The sequence below is a fragment of the Phacochoerus africanus genome, chromosome 10, assembly GCF_016906955.1.
Source record: "Phacochoerus africanus isolate WHEZ1 chromosome 10, ROS_Pafr_v1, whole genome shotgun sequence".
NCBI lineage: Eukaryota > Metazoa > Chordata > Mammalia > Artiodactyla > Suidae > Phacochoerus > Phacochoerus africanus.
In genome coordinates this window covers 70,985,192-71,000,933 of record NC_062553.1, presented here as the reverse complement: position 1 = coordinate 71,000,933, position 15,742 = coordinate 70,985,192, and positions in this window count along the sequence as shown.

Genomic DNA, 15,742 nt, shown 5'->3' with positions numbered 1-15,742 from the left:
TGTTTTGACCTCTTTTCTGTCTATAGCATCAGATTCCTCGGACAGTAGCCAAATATCTGCTCCACACTGTGGAATGGCACTGAAACTCCAGGGTAAAATCACACTGCTGCCAAATTTGGAGCTTTGAAACCTTGACAGTAATTATTAAAAACTGTGAACAGTCCAAACTCTTTGGCAGTTTAATGCCATAAAAATTAAGCGGAACCTTCAATTAAGGGTTTCTAATACAATCTCTCTCTTGCTTTCTCTGCTGTTATACAATGAGTTTCACTGCTTCACATAGTACATGTAAATTAACCAGGTTGGATTTGATACATTATTACTATGAGAAATTGGCGGATTTTTATCCTCAACATAAAATTTCCATCTAGATTCGTAAATTGAATTATTTCCGGGTTTATACCAAACGTACAATATTGAGTGCTCATTTAATGTTGAAAGATATGGCTCATTGTTTAAATGTTGAAAAAATTAATACACAAAACCTGTACTAAATGCTGTCTGTGAGCTAGGAGCTTTACATTCTTTATGCTGTTTAACATCCCAACAACTCGCAAGATTTTCCTCACGTCTAAGGGTATTTTGGGGGGATATGATGAAGATAATGGTATATTTACAAAATATAATTCAAACCACAGTAATAGGAACCTCCACTGGCTTTATGGCCAAGTGTCCCCAAGCTAGTTATGCATGTGCTGAGGCTGCCTCACGTGTCCTGGGAATGGAGTCGGGCCCCCAAATCCTTCAGCCCCACCCCTTACTGTGTCTCCACACTGAGTTTCTTCCCTCAAGGTCCCCCTCTATTCACCTCTGGGGCCTGACCTTGACCTAGCAGACCTGTTGAGGCTGTGCATTCAGTTTTCTTTGTAGTCCTGCTGCCTTGCCAGGTAAGTCCTATACCTGAATTTCAGCACAGATGGCAAGATTTAAGGGTCTCTTTAAGTTCTATAAGGGAGATTTCATAATTTTACAGTGTACTTGGTATTATTAGCTAACTTGAGCCTGTCATTTCCTCTTGTCAAGGTTTCTAAATCTATTAAGTAAGAGCAGACAGCTTCAAGACCCTGATAATTATCCTGGGTGCCATACTGTTTAGTGTCACTGCTGGCGCCTACTCCAGTGCTTCTCTTTGTCTCCTTTCCTCAGTCCCCCACAGGGACATCTTGGTAGTTCGCATATGCCAGAGTCTGTAGTTCTTTACTTACTGACAGCTATTGGTCTTTATCTCTCAATGCAAGAGATCCATATCTTGAATCCCATCTCGAAGGTTTGGTAACAGCTGTTGGTCCAGGTTCTTCCTGAGAGCAGTGCCTGAGACAAGGTCTTGTGTTTAGGATGTTTATATTGGGAGACATGAAAGTGGGAAGGGGAGGAAGCCAATCCAGCAGGTGCATTAAAGTCTCCAGTATGGGACCCCAGGGCTTGATCCTTCCAGGGACTTCGAGGAGCTGTGTGAAATGTACCCCAGTGTGTGTTCCTAAAAGACAGACAATGGGAGAAGTTATTTTCTGTCTCTCACATGCAGTTGGCCAAGAGTGGTCTTGGGTGTTAACTACCTTCTACTTTCGGACACCTGTGGGATTAGAAGAGCGGGTCTGCAGTATCTCAAATGGTCTGACAGTGGCAGAAAAGCCTGGGGGCAGAAAGTGGGTCGTTCCTTTGGGGCAGCTGATAAAATGTGCGGTCAGTTTTCATCTTAGCACAGTTGATTGTGCCAGGAATGACTGGGGTAAAAAGGTAGACTGAGGGCACATGACATGGTCACAAGAGGTGTCAGATATCTATATGATCTTGTTCTATGGCTCCAACAAATCATTACACAGTGGTCAAACAACAGGACAGTTCCTAAAGTCTGGATTCATTGGCATCAGGTCACACTGCTTATGGGGCGTTCGTGGCGCCATCTTGGTTGGGGCTCTAGCTGCTCCTCAGCTCCTTCCTTCCAACATTTACAGACAAGGTGGTACAGACTCAAGATCACCTTGAAACACACAAATATCTGGGGTTTTACCTAAACTAAGCCTCAAGTACATTCCTGAGGCTAGTGCCACCTACATGGATGTGTTCTTAGCATAATACTTACGTGGTGGCTGATGCTTCCCCAGCAATGCTGTAAAATGTGCGCCTCTCTGGGTCAGAGAAGGTAGACATAGACTTAATTCATCTCCGAGTTGGGAGAGAGCCCAGAGTAAAGCTGTGTGGCTCCAGCGATGGGGGTGAATTCAGTCAAGATCCGCTTGGGAAATTCTCCTACAAAATCGTGCTCTGGACAGGGGAAATGACAGGGGATGGACATGGGAGAGTATTGGTGGAGTTTCTCAGCAGGTGATTCTGCAACACCCCCACCCATTTTTCCTTGAGAATAAGAACAGAGTTCATTTGCCCAGTGGCTAGCTGGCATATCACAGAATGCTTGGCATTCTTCTCCCTGTGCTCCATCAGATCCCTAAGGCACTATCCCAGGCCACAGGAAGCCGTGGGGAATGTGACAGCTGTAAGCAAAGCCCATGGAACACAGAAGTGATGGGATTGAATTAGGAAGCTGGCACAGACTTGCACAGACCTACACATTGGTCAGCTTTGGAAAACCCTGGATTGTCTTCTTGGCCTCTTGACTGCACGTACTAAAGGCATCCCCTGTCCTCACCACTAAGGGACCACTTTTGAGGCTGGCAGCAGGCTGAGTCTACACTGCAGACCATCTGCATTCACTGGGAGTCCTGCCTGCCTCCTACCCCGCCGGGAGGGCCTCCCGGGATGCTGCCCTTGGCAGGAGTGTCTTACAGCTGGGCTGATTATTAGTGAGTTTCTGAATTATTTATGTCAATGCTCCCTTTCATTAGTGTGAATTGTCACGAATGGGTTGTAATCAGAGTGATTTAAGTTAGAGGAACCAAAGAATGAGGTGCATTTTTTAGTTTAATGTTATAACTTGTGGGGCTTCGTTATTGCTCTTAAAGCTCCTACTGACATTGTTAGGAGAGGCTATTTGGTGTGTTGGAAAGGACCCTGGACTTGGAATCTGGAGACCCTGGTTCCTGGATTTGCTCCCCTGCCCTGGATGCGGCCTTACGGTACCTCACTGATCACCTGTCTAATGTTCTGATGCTTCAGATGAACAGACAAGCAGAAAAGCAAGCCTAGTGGGAGAACCAGAATGAGGAGCCAGGTGGCACAGTTCACTCTTTGCTCTGATTCGCATGATCTCGTTGACCTGTTGGGCATTTGTTTAACTTGTCTGGTCGCAAGCTAGAAGGCAGCTGTCTCCCAACTGGAGGCGTCTTCACCAGAAACAGATCGTGCTGGCACCTGGATCTCAGACTTCCAGCCTCTGAAACTGAGAGAAAACAAATGTCTGTTGTTTAAGCCACCCAGTCTATGGTTTTTGCTAGAGCATCCTGAACAGACTAATACACGGGGCTAGACTAGGGAGGGTGGACTATCAGAAGTGGAAAGCAACATGTCTCAATTTGAGTTCTTCCAGAAGCAGATCCCCAGGCAAGGATTAGAGTGAAAGTGATTTGTTTGGGAGGTGAGTCCAGGAAGCAAAGCTGAGGGTGTGGGGAAGTGAGACAAAGGAAGATAGGAAAACTGCTGTGGGTTATCACCATGGGCAACTGGGGCTTAGTATCCCTGGGGGCCTCTAGGAAAAAACGATGTGGACTATGACTCAGAATTTTCCTATTTAAGGCCAGGAGAACTGGGATGCTCATACGTTGACTCCCTAAGCCCCGCGAAGGCATTGAGTTCCCAGCAGGCGTCTTGGGTCAGATAGAACCACCAGGGAGTGCTGTGCAGCAAGGCATACCAGGGAGCCATCTCCGGTCACCTCCAGGGTAGACAGAAGGGCCAAGAACACAGCGCAGGTGACAACTACTACAGCAGAACTCTGCTACTCTCAGGTGACCACTGGATATTGGGGGGTGGGGTTTTTCGAAAATACAGAGTCTGTTTTGCGGGTCTGGAGTGGGACCCGAGATTCTGCATCTCTAACAAGTTTCTCCATGATGCTGAGGTAGCTCAGCCATGGGCCAGTCTTTGAGTAGAAAGAGGTACATGGATTCAGTTCAGTTCAACATGTGTTTGTTGGTCACCTGCTGAGCTGGGTCCTGGCTCTATCCCAGGCTTGCCTTCGGGACTGGAGAGATCTGAGCAGAGGGGTCAGGTGCTGCATCCGTTTTACAGATGATCTAGGGGTTTATCCTGCTTCGCCTGTCCAGGGTTGGAAGTGCTCACTACGCATTTGCTGTAAGAAACAGAAGAAGGTAGAATTCCTGAACTGTTTTTGTCTCTCAGACCGAATTTCAGCCTACAAAAACGGTAAAACCATCAGCTCCCACTTACCTCTAGATAGGCTCCCAATGTCTTAGTAGCAGCCCCTCTGGAACCATGGGAGAGTTTTCATAAAGCCATTGCTCACTTTAATATTTTAGAATTACAAAAAAAAAGCTAAAGTTGTAATAAAAATAGCAACATTTTTGCAGTACTTCACAGCTTACAAAGTGCTTTCCACCACATTATCTCATTATGTCCTTGCTGGCTTGAGAGAAATCATCTACAAATGGCATTTAAAAATAAATGTGTGGCACATTAGGGCAGGTACATCACACAGCTGGGCACATGATATTCCAGATCCAAGATGATGAAAAATAACCATGAAGAAGGCTTCATATAAACATATACTATGTCCTGGGGCACCCGGATAAAGTCGGCATTAGCTGGGAAAAAGCAGTTCAGACTCGTCGGTTTCTTACTTTTAAACTTTCCCCAAGGGTCTTGGGAACGCCTTTGCTCTCTGTGCAGATCTTCTAGTTTGACCACTTGGTTTTTCATCCTGTTGAGACATGTCGGGCCATCTGTACACCCACACTCAGGTCAAGCACCAAGAGTGTGGTCATACACAGTCAACACAGCCCCGGATGTGCACTTTGACTGGACGGACAGTGAATGGGTTCAGCCAGTCAGTTAAGAAAATGAAAATGAGTTGGCAAAGACTTTTTTGAGGCATTGTAAGATTGCAACTGCTCATCTCAGATTGGGACTCGAACCCACTGTCTTGTAAGTGACATCACACACCTGGTGTCAGGACTTACTGAAGCTCAGGTTTCTTATGTCTCTCAGTGCAGAAGGAATTCAGAGAGAGGCAAAGTGATAGGTAAGAAGGAGATTTATTGAGCGAGATACACACTCCTTAGAGTATGGGCCATCTCAGAAGGCGAAAGCACCCCGCAAATATTGGGTGGCTAGTTTTTATGGTCTGGGTAATTTCATAGGCTAACAAGTGGATGGTTTATTCCAACAATTTTGGGGAAGAGGTGGGAATTTCCAGGAACTGGGCTACCACCCACTTTATGCCTTTCATGGTTGGTTTCAGAACTGTCATGATGCCTGTGGGTGTGTCATTTAGCTAATGTACTACAATGAACATATAATGAGGCCCCCGATCCACTGGAAATCAAATCTTCTGCCATCTGGTACCTAGCTGGTTCTAACCAGTTTATGCTGTATCCTCAAGGGATATGTCCTTCTTTTAAAGGTTATACCATGCCCCCTTCCCTCTCATTTCAAAATGACCTGGCTGTGATGACCTTTGCAATGATTTAGCTTCATATACCCATGAACTCTAATTACATCTATCAAATATTATTATAGAGTTTATGAATTATATCGAATTTATTTGTCTTTTTTTGGGGGGGGGCCACACCTGTGGCAAATGGAAGTTCCCAGGCTAGGGGTCAAATCCGAGCTGTAGTTCCTGGCCTATACCATAGCCACACTAACGTGGGATCTGAGCCACAACTGTGACCTACACCACAGCTCACAACAATGCTGGATCCTTGACCCACTGAGCAAGGCCAGGGATTAAATCTGAGTCCTTGTGGATACTAGCCCGCTGAGCCATGACAGGAACTCCAAATTATATCTAATTTTATAATTACACAAAAATAAAAGTGAAGATTCTATTTATAATATTATCCGATGATTTCATTTATAATAACTTCAATAACCTTGACATACTTCAATGAAAGGGAAGGAAATCGATGTCATTCATGCATATTGTATCAGGATGGTGTTTTGCTTTGTGGAATGAAATATTGAATCGAACCTCGAAACAAGAGTTTATTGTTTACATAACCAAAATCTTGAAATAATAGTTTTGAGTTGCTAATTTAGCATCACAGTTGATGTGTAGGGTCTGGGTCAGTTTCTCTGATTCTTTTCATTTTCATTTCATGGTCACAGAATGGCTGCCACAGCTCTAAGCATCATGTCCTCACACAGCTCCTCAAACAGGAAGGAGAGTGCTTTTTTTTACAGTTTTTTTTTTTTTAATAATGGAGAAAAATTATTCTGAGGCATCCCTATTAAGTTCCCTTTAGGCCCTTTTGACCAGCAGTGGGTCATATGCCCACTTGCGTAACAATCACTGGTAAAAGAAATTATGCTTAATCTTCTAGGACCGGGGTGGGGTCCAGACGTCCTTGAGCACATTGCTTCCTCAAATCTCAACAAAATACTCAACAAAATACTCATCGGTTGTAAGGAAAAGAGAGAAATGGCTTTTAGGGAGGGACACGAGATGTTTGATGTACATGTTTTCTATTGTTTCTTTAGAGGTGGTTTGGTTGCCTATTAATTGAAATGGAGACACATTCAGGGATTAAAATCAAAGACTAAGGTTGAAAACATGGCCTCTTACTGAATTTTACCAAGTATAAAAATATCTTGTGGGACAAGCGGTGTCTCTTGCTAGTTTGGGTTCCTTTTGGAATGGAAACCTTCCGGTCCAAAGCTTGGCCCCCACATGGTGGTCTGTGTCCGCACCATACTCATGCCTGGGGTCTTCAGAGAGGTGGAGGAGAAATGGCAAGAGAGCTAAAGTCCCTGGAGGAGCTTCTAGGAGGGAATTTTCAGGGGAATTTGGAGATCGAAGGAGAGCAGGGCTGTGAGGAGGGAAGTAGATATGAGGGGAAGGAAGATTTGAACATGTGTTACTATGAGCAGGGAGCCACTCTTCATATGTTCGAAAGACACAGCTAAGATTGTGGCCTCACCTAGTATTGATGTCTGGTAGCCAGTGCTGGTGTGTCTTTTCAACATTGCTCTGACTATTGTGGCTTCAGTAGGGGATAATCTCATCATGGATAGTAAGGGGCAGGCATAGTATTTTCCCCATGGACCCCCACCCCAACTGAAAAGCCAATTTAGATCTGTGGGGAGGTCTCATGGAAATTATAGGATGTTGGTACCTCCATGCCCCAGGTCACTCACGTTCCAAGATGGCAGTTCAAGCTTAGCCACTACCTCTGCATTCCAGCACGCAGGAAGGAAGAAAAGTGAAGAGGGAGAGGAGGCCAAGGCAGTGCCAGCTGGTTTCTTAAGGATGATTCTCAAGATACATGCCTCATAAAACACATTGCACACATTAATCAGAATTTAGTCACATAGTCCATCTAGCTATTTGGGAGTTTGGAAATGTATTTATTTATTTGTTTGTTTCTATGGCTGCACCTGCAGCATATGAAAGCTCCTGGGCTAGGAGTTGAATTGGAGCTGGAGCTGGGGCCTAGACCTCAGCCACAGCAGTGGGGGATCCTTAACCCACTGAGCAAGGCCAAGGATCAAACCTGCATCCTCACAAAGACATCAGGTCCTTAACCTGCTGAGCCACAGCAGGAACTCCTGGAAATTTATTTTTCATTTTTTTTTTTTTTTACTTTTGGCTGTACCTGTGGCATGTGGAAGTTCCAGGGCCAAGGCTAGAACCTGCACTACAGTCGTGATGACCCCAAATCCTTAACCTGCTTGCACCACTGGGGAATTCTATGGAGTCTTTATTTTGATTGGCCATGCACTTAGCTAAAGATTCTATGACTATGGAAGAAAGGAAGAGTGGATATTGGGAGAACAAGAAAAAGGAGCCTCTTTGAGACCCTACCCCTCTCTATGAATGGGAGATAGACCAGCATTTTTATGTCCATTTGCTTTTGTTATTTATTTAGCACAAAATCCCCTTTTCCCCCATTGCATCTCACATATCTTCCTAACTCCTTTGTTGTCTACTGATTTTTTTTCTCAAGCTTAAATGAGAAATTAATTTTAAATTCAATATCACTTCCTTAAAGGCGTTTTCTTGGACTCTACCAATTAGAACTAACTTCTGTGTTCCCTAGTCCTTTTTCTCCTGCTTTCATTATAGCAAAGTGTTCATCCTGTTTCCCATTATCCATTTTTTCCTTTAGATTGTAACTTTCCTGAGGGCTGGATCCTGGATTTGGTCATCACCAATTCCATAGAGTGCCTACATGAAAGAGAAGTAAACTCATGTCTTGTTTAAGCCAAGGTCATTTTGTACTTTTCATCACTCACAGCCAAGTATAACCCTAACTAATGTAAGACCCTTTCCCCTTCTCTTTACAGAGTTAGACACCACTCAGTGATTATACAGATAACATGCAAAAAGGGTTGGAACATTACAAGAAGTTAATGAATGGAAGAAGGTTGGGAAATAGTCTTGGATTGGTGCTGTGTTAGTTTTTAGCGTTAGAGTTTGTAGGGTGTGGAGGAAGGAGGGAGGCTTTGTTATCTGACTCTCTCATTTAAAATCTTGGTTGAGTGACTTATATAGGTGTGACCTCGGGTAAAGAAATTATGCTCCCTACGCCAGAGTTTCCAGATCTGTAAAATGGAAATGAAAGTGCTAACGTTGCAGAGTTGTTTTGAGAATTAGGTAAAACGTCTGCAAAGAGCCTGGCACTTAGAGGATGCTTGTTTCTGAACATTATTATAATCATCATACTGCAGATTGGGCATGATTAAGGGAAAAGTTCTCTGATGCCGTATCCGAGAGCCACGAAGCTGATTACACATGGGCCAGGGGTTCTTGGAAAGAGATTTGCTACAGAAGGCAAGAAAGGTTATTACTGGTAACAGAAATGGAGAGCATATCATTTATACCCCTGTAATTGAGATGAAATTTGGCATATTGACATCAACAATATTCCCCCAACATCCATTTTAAAAGTTTCCAGATGAAAAACTTTGACCCAAAGTACAAGCATTCACTGACGCTCTTAATAGTTATAGCAACATGTAGGGAAATAGTAAAAATGATGAAAGTGGCAATTCCATTGAAATGCGGGCTGAAGCATACCTATTAAGTTGAATCCATAGTTAAAACAGCCTGGGCTTTTCATAGTTCTCTAAGGAGGAGCAGTTAACCCCCAGATTTTGTCTTTATTGACAGTAATATAGAAGTTGTGCATATCACAGACCAAAAGCAATCAGTGACACAGCTGTCAGAATATCAAGGTCAGAAAAAAAGAGATGCTGTAATTTTAAGGAAAATTGGAGAAATTTATGTGAAGACTTGATTAAAAAATATCTTTTGTTGGGGTTCCCTTTGTGGCTTAGTGGAAACAAGGCCAACCAAGATCCATGAGGATGCGGGTTCGATCCCTGGCTTTGCTCAGTGTGTTAAGGATCCGGTGTTGCCGTGAGCTGTGGTGTAGGTCTCAGATGTGGCTCAGATCCTGTGTTGCTGTGGTGTAGGCCAGCCACTGTACCTTCCATATGCTTCAGGTGCAGCCCTAAAAACAAAAGCAAAAAAAAAATCTTGTGGATTCCCCAAAGCATACGAGTAACATTTCTTACTTTGTACTATGTAAAGTCTCCATGAAGTTTTGGTATACTTTGAGGTTAATACATAACATGTATTTAGCACTCGCCAGTTTCCATTAAATGCTTTGACATACCTTCACTAATTTTATCGTATTCCTTTTCTGTTGCTGCATAGCAAAGTACTACACACTTGGCCATTTATAACAGCATGCAGTTATTCTCTCACAGTTCCTATGGGTCAGAAGTCTGGGTACAACTTAGCTAGATTCTCTGCTTAGGGACTCCTAAGGGTGTAATTAAGGTGCCAGCTAGGCTGCATTTCCATCTGGAAGACCAACTGGGAAAGAACTGTCTTTCAAGCTCATCCAGGTTATTGGCAGAATTGATTTCTTGTGGTTGTAGGACTGAGAGCTCGTTTCTTGCTGGGCCCTCAGCTACCGGACACTCAGCTCCTGGAGGCCATCTTCAACTCCTGGACATTGCCCCTAGCTCCTTGGCACTTGGGCTTTACCAGTTTCCCCATTGACTTTACCAAGCTGGCAAGGAGTGCGTCTAGAGAGAGTCTACAAGCAAGATAGAGCCTCATGTAATATTTTGTAATCACTGAATGACCTCAAAGGGAGGGGATTAAATAAAGGTATGGACACCAGGAAGAAGGGGTCAGAGTGGGCTACCTGAAGTGTGTCAGCCACAATTATCAACACAGTCCTTTGAGAAGCCTGGATAGATGTTCTTATTTCTATTGTATGGGTAAAGACACTGATGTTCAAATAGAGAGGTTAAATGAGCTGATGCTGAAGATTATGCCATTAATAAGAGGTAACTAGGTCCTAGTTCTATGCTCTGTCAGCATCTGCCTTATACATGTCTTTATATCCACCCATCCAGCCATCCTAATCCAATGTTCTTTTCACTATATCCTGATACTTCTTATATAAATATAATATTCAGCAAACTCATCCCTTTGAACCCAGTAGAATTACCTCTTTGTCACTGTATGAGGCAGGCTAAGTTAGAGGCTCCTGTGGTAACAAATAACTTCAAAATTACAATTAGTTGACACAAGAAATGTTTATTTCTTGCTCATATTAGACATCTGTTGCAGGACGGCTGGGTTCTTTGCGCCACGTTTTCTTTTCTTTTTTTTCTCTCCATGTTTTCTGACTTGACACCCAGGCCGATGTTGTAGTCACCATCCTGAATGTGGCCAGTCCCCATTCCAGAAGGAAAAGAGAGCACTGGTGACTTTTGCAATGGCAATTAAATGCTCTGACCTGAAAGGGAAACAGATGACGTTTGTGAAAACCTGGCTCAGAACTAGTCAAATGGCTCTACCCTGGAGTTCCCATCGTGGCACAGTGGTCAATGAACCCGACTAGGAACCATGAGGTTTCGGGTTCGATCCCTACCCTTGCTCAGTGGGTTAACAATCCGGCATTGCCATGAGCTGTGGTGTAGATTGCAGACTCGGCTCGGATCCTGCATTGCTGTGGCTCTGGTGTAGGCTGGCAGCTACAGCTCCGATTAGACCCCTAGCCTGGGAACCTCCATATGCCGCGGAAGCGGCCCAGGAAATGAAAAAAAAAAAAAAAAAAAAGGCTCTACCCAACCATAATGGAGTCAGAAAGTGCAATTCAATGCTCTTCCCAAGAGTGGGGAGACCTAGAATAATTGGCTTATAACTGGTGAAGTAATTACCACCATGGCCAGGAAACTAGGGTCTGCTCACTGCCTGCATGCAGGAAAGCCAGTCCCCTGACACCAGGATGTGGTGAAGGAATGTGCTGTGTTTACTGCAGAGCGCTAAGCAAGGAGGCCAGGCAGTGAATGCTCAAAAGACCCGGACACCCCCCACCCCATGGTGTTCAGGGAAAGCTTTTCAAAGTCAGGGTGAGGGAGGGGGGTTGTGGGGTGTGTGATTAGCTCGTGGACATTCTTCTGTTGGTTGGTAAGGCGACTTGGAGTCAAAAATATGGTTCCAACTGGTGGTAACTGATCTGGGGTTTGTGTGCATGTGGTCAGCCTACAGTTAACTTCTTCCGTCTGGTGGAGGTTTCAGTATCTGCAAAACAGATCAGAGGACATGACTTCAAATATTACCTGTAGCCCTTGAGGAGGAACTAAAGGGTTTTGATGGCCAACCGTTATCGTCTTGCTTGATTATCCTTGGTTTCTGCATTTGCTCACTTCTATGACTTAATTTGTTCTTTGGCACTAGGGGAAGGCTAAAGTGTTTTTACTTTTTTGGTTTTGTCTTTTTAGGGCTGTACTCATGGCATATAGAGGATCCCAGGATAGGAGTTGAATCAGAGCTATAGCTACTGGCCTATGTCACAGCCACAGCAACACAGGATCTGAGCCACCTCTGGGAGCTATACCACAGCTCATGGCAACGCAGGATCCTTAACTGACTGAGCAAGGCCAGGGATTGAACCTGGGTCCTCATGAATACTACTCAGTTCATTACCACTGAGCCACAATGGGAACTAAGAGACTAAAGTTTTCCTACAAACATGAGGCAGGTGGAGGACATGGGGGAGGAATCCTCTGTCCTGGGAGGCCCCAGAAGTTCCTGCTTGGTTACACTTCTCCCAGGCTGCTTTCTACTTCTTTTCTGGATTACAATTTTACTGTGTCTTCCTAATGACATTGTTTTTAGCCATTCTAGGCAAACAGTTCACCAAATCTTGCTGCACACTCCTGGGATCCTTCAGACCCAGACCTTGGAAATGAATGCCTCTGTGAAGTTGAGCAAGTCATTGATAACCCCATGGTAAATGTCACGTGGGGAAAGAAATATGATTCTATCCTTAAGTATTCCTCTGAGTGTCTGTCTTCAGAGATAATGTGGGCACTGATCTGAATTCAATTAGCGAGTGTCACCAAAAAAAGTAAAAAAAGGAAACATCAATGGAAAACATGGATCAGAGGATTAGACATGATGGAACCCAGCAGGAAAACAGAGCTGACCATTCTCATGGTGAATAATTATCGGAAGAAAGGTGCATGACCACCACGCCATCTATCAGTTCCACACCCATTTTGGCTCCACATGAAAGCCGCAACAAGTGAGCTAAAATATTAATGCTACCGTGAACCATCTCAGAAGAATATTGCACGAGTACAACACTCTCAGTGGGGGCCTGCACTGCTGGAACAAGGTATTAAAGAATAAAGAAGGAGCTGGACTAAATATACGTTCACAGCAGAAGGAATATTTTTTCATCCCATGGCCGTACTCCATTTCATCATTTTAAGCATTGCTGTCAACTTATAGACTGAAGTGTGCTCAGCTTGGTTGTGGAAATGTCATCACACTCTAGCCCAGTAAAGAAACTTGCTTGAGAGCAAGGAAAGTGGTAGATGAGGAGAGGCAAATTCTGGGGAAGATCTTCATTAGTACAACTCACCACTTCTAAGATTTAGCCCCAAATAGAGTATTTGCTGGTCAGGAGGTGATGGGATCAGTAAGCCCCCTTCTGCCTCGGAGAAGTTCTCATTTTGATTCTTGGGGCCATAGTGGGACCATGAAGCCCTTGAGTTTCTACAGCTCTTCTGGTTCAGCTTTTAGGCTGTGATTCATACCTAAGCAAGACCTCCCCCCCACCTTCCCTCGGTTCCCCCCTGGCACAGCTAAGGAGGTTTGGAACTTATTAGAAACTTCAAAGCAACAAGGAGATACATAAACCTTTATAAGCACAGGTTCCTGATCTTTTCCATAGTTTGCTCATTGCTCGTCACCTTACACTCTCTGTCTAGCCGTCTCCATTTGAATTTTCCCCAAAGCCGACCCTAAAACGTGGCTCCATATTTGGCTTGATTTGGGAGGCTATCCCAGGAGGCACAGTGAGGGAGTGAAGAAGTGAGGTTGTTGAGAGAGGGAAGCCAAGAGAGTTAATGAACAGATCGCCAAAGGGACCCTCTGGGATGGTATAGAGCACACCCCCGAACTGTCCTGCTGGAGGGAGCAGAAGATGTGATATCGATCCACCAGTTTCCATCCCTCCCTGTTGAGAGTTGTTCTGGGGGTGTTAACTCTCTGGCATTTGCAACCTGCCCTGCACAGGTGCTAGACTCAGCACCAGGGAAAGCCTTCAGCAGACATATGAGGGTGTTTGAGGAAGAAAGACAGCAAGGAGTGAACTCTGCACCAAAGCTGCAAGTGACCTCCAAGGTGGGCTCGGGATATGAGGGTGGGGCGCTGGGGGGACACCAGCAGCATCAGCTTTAAGGAGTCCTAATGGGTCAGCATGATGTCACAGGCTCCTCATGCTCATGTTCCAGCTCCTGGTCTCTCTCTTAGCCATCTGGCTTCTCTATCTCCCAAGAACTAGCCTCTTGCAATAGTGCTTCGCCATGAATGGTGTCCACATACACACACTCACATTTTATAGAAGTAATTTTATATGACACTCAAGATTTTCGTTCTTGGAGTTCCTGTTGTAGCTCAGTGGTAACAAACCCAGCTAGTATCCATGAGGACCTAGGTTCCATCCCTGGCCTCGTCCAGTGAGTTAAGGATCCTGTGTTGCTGCGGCTGTGGCATAGGCTGGCAGCTGCAGCTCCAATTCAGCCTCTAGCCCAGGAACTTCCATATGCTGTAGGTGTGGTCCTAAAAAGACAAAAGATGATAACATTATATACTTATAATTAATAATATAATTACCAATTGAATCAACCATGCTTGATTAAATGACTCTAACAAGAAAGTTCAGACCACCCTCTGCACACCCCTAGTTAAGGCTGCTCAGTCTCCCTTTCTGCACATTTAGTCCACATGTATCCACCCTATTGTTTCCCACTGGCTCCAGGGACTGGTAGCCTAGAGGCTTCCTGTAACTCACAGCCTGTAGTGCAGGTCACAACACAGCTGGCTCATCCAACAAGTGGCCTGCGGGGTCAGCAGCATCGCATATTTTGCCCACCTTAACGGAAAATCAGGAGGAGTTGGCTCTTAAATCTGCTTTGGTCTGAATACACTTTTTTTTTTTTTTGGTCTTTTTGCCATTTCTTGGGCTGCTCCAATGGCATATGGAGGTTCCTAGGCTAGGGATTGAATTGGAGCTGTAGCCACCAGCCTACGCCAGAGCCACAGCAACTTTGCGGGATCCCAGCCGCATCTGTGACCTACATCACAGCTCATGGCAACGCCAGATCCTTAACCCTCTGAGCGCGGCCAGGGATCAAACCTACAACCTCATGGTTCCTAGTTGGATTCGTTAACCACTGAGCCATGACAGAACTCCTGAATACACTTTGTTTTATCAACAAAGAGTTCCCTGCCTCTGGGCTCTTACAGGGAGGTGTTAGCGCTGTTGCATCTGCAAAGGATGAATAAGAGAGAAATGGGTCATTGCTCTTTGTCTTCTGGATTTCCTCGTGTGTTTAGTGTGAGACTTCACATGCATCTCACAGGTTACCAGATAGGTCCCTGGCACAGAAATGAAACATGGAACCCTACAAAACCCTTCCTGGCTTATTTTAATAGAATACTTGGTAATAATGAAACTTCATAAAAAAGGGAAAGATTCCAGGACAAATATCAAACTGTTAGGGACATGTGGATAATGGCCGTGAACAATGTCTGGGACAGTCCCAGGGCAACCGGGATACATGGTCAGACTCCTGGAAATCCATTCTCTTCTCATTCTTCAGCAACAGAGTCCCCATTTCTTAGCTGAACACGTGGCCAACCAGGAATAATTCTTTCTAGTGGGGTGGCACCCGAACCATCTAGTTTCCAGGTGCAGAGTGGCAGTGGCAGCAGAGGTGTAATTCAGGGTTTGGCATAGGGGTGCCAGAGGCAGCATCCAGCCGGGCATTGGCTTTCTAGCATGATTTTAGCTGTGGTGTTGCTGTCCCTCCTGTGTCCTGAGCCTTATTCTCTGGCCTTCCTGGTAATTCCTTTTTTTTTTATTAGGGCTGCACCTGCAGCATAAGGAAGTCTCTGGGCTAGGGGTCAAGTGGCAGCTGCAGCTGCTGGCCTACACCACAGCCACAGCAACACTAGATCTGAGCCAAGCCTGCAGTTCTGAGCGACCTACATACACTGCAGCTTGTGGCAATGCCAGATCTTTGACCACTGAGTGAAGCCAGGGATCGAACCTACATCCTCATGGAC